This window comes from Rosa chinensis, chromosome 6, assembly GCF_002994745.2.
Source record: "Rosa chinensis cultivar Old Blush chromosome 6, RchiOBHm-V2, whole genome shotgun sequence".
NCBI classification, from domain to species: domain Eukaryota; kingdom Viridiplantae; phylum Streptophyta; class Magnoliopsida; order Rosales; family Rosaceae; genus Rosa; species Rosa chinensis.
In genome coordinates, this window is record NC_037093.1 from 8,265,895 (window position 1) to 8,267,766 (window position 1,872).

The following is a 1,872-nucleotide window of genomic DNA, read 5'->3' on the forward strand; positions in this document are numbered from 1 at the left end:
CAATTTGATTATCAGTTTTTGTTGAACTTGAATTGAATTTGCTGTTTTTTTTTTTTTGCTGTTTTGTATAAGGGTGGTTCTAGTTGGACCTCCAAATTTGATATTTGGAACTCCAATTTTTTTAGGTTATTAATTGACTTTGTCAACTTATATGAAAAGACAAATAAGTACAACAACATTCTTTTAGCAAATTCAAAGGAGTTCCAATAACATATCAAGATCGAGAACCAACCGTCTGATTAATTTTGATAGAGGAGAGACCTACTAATAAATAATAATAGAGCAATGTCATGTGATTTTGATTCATTTTTCTTCTCGTGGTTGAAGATAGAGATAAAAAGTAGAATAACAGATTGTTGTATCTCATGTTCAAGGGCATTTTGGTAAAAATAAGGAGGTCTACTTAGCTTTTCAAGTATTCTAAAAAGTAAATTAGAGGTGTATTAAGTATGGGAGGTCCAAATAGCAAATTTGGAGGTCCAACTAGAACCACTCTTTGTATAATTGGTCTTGTTCAATCTAGGTGGGTAGTTTTCATTCCCAGAAAAAAAAAAAATCTAGGTGGGTGGTTTTAGATTTATAGTTCTTTTTACTAATTTATACTTTATTTCGTTTTTCTTTTTGTGATCTAAGGCCGTGGAAAACTGAAGTTATCTCTTAGAAAGTAGTCATTGCACTTGCCAAGAGTGTAGCTGGAAGTATCAAAGAGTAAGGTTTGAGCTACTTTTTCTTCTAATAACCTGAAATGGTGTATTGCAATTGTGACTATGGATTTTGAGGGTCTGATTATGATAGAAGCTATTTGAAGAGTATAAGATATTATAGAGGGATTTTATAGTAGGTTGGGAGAAGCCCAATGTGTTTATGAATGTCCTTATTTGACATCCAACTATACTGTTGTTCTGTTGTCAAAGCTTGCTAGAACTATTAAAGCTTGCTGTTCTTTTTTTCTCTTTTTCTTGTTGCATACATAAATATGCTAGAATTAGGTGATCTACTGATATGGAATGTGATCTTTGGGTTGTCAAAGAATGCATCTAGGTCCTAGATTTGGCCCAGTCTAATCATTAAGAGCCGAGGACTCTAGGTGGGGATGCACACAAACATGATATATATATATATATATATATATATATAGGCTATATGCTTATTCTTTTGTACATTTGGAAATGAATTTCAGAGAATGGCATAGGAATGGAGGTGTCAACAAGTGGTGACATCTATAGCTACGAAATCCTGCTATTTGAGATGCTGATAGGCAAGAGATTGACATATGACATGTTTAAAGACGGACTGAACTTGCATAAATTTGTCAAATAAGGCTTTGGCCTCCTTATCCTATTGGACGGTGATCAGAGCTGAGTCTTCTAGCCATCCCAGGTAATCCCTTCATCTTGATTTTCTATCCAATAAAATACTATTCGTTCACCCAATTTTTAGGAGTTGTGTGTTTAATCTGTTGTCTTTTCTCAGCCAGCTTTTGAGCAAGCACTTGGAGCCTATTATTGAAGAGGAGCTTTTGAACGAGCACATGGACACTATTGAAGAGGTTTGACATGTAAAACAAGAAACTTTCAACTATGTCATTTTTTCGGTCTACTGATAATATGATGTTAGTGTGCTTTGTTCAGTGTACGACTCGGCTTTGATTATCCAACAAGATGCTACCAGTCTACTTTGTTCTTAGGATTTTATGATCTGTACCTAAAATTATGCCTGACCGGGACGGCTAGAAGACTCGGCTCTGATCAAGATGCTACCAGTAGACTTTGTTTGTGGGATTTTATGATTTTTACTAATTTTGAATGCTATGGAAACTTTCTATCATGTCATTGAAATTTTTTTTTTTGAATCAAGATGTCCAGCTTCGAA

General features: G+C 34.3%; 1 long non-coding RNA gene across 1 annotated transcript; it reads left to right on the plus strand.

Moving 5' to 3' along the window:
• The first annotated feature begins 1,194 nt into the window (after positions 1-1,194).
• Positions 1,195-1,872, plus strand: LOC112169711. The gene is made up of 3 exons (XR_005801035.1): positions 1,195-1,380; positions 1,474-1,549; positions 1,632-1,872. It is a non-coding gene; the product is annotated as an uncharacterized LOC112169711 (long non-coding RNA).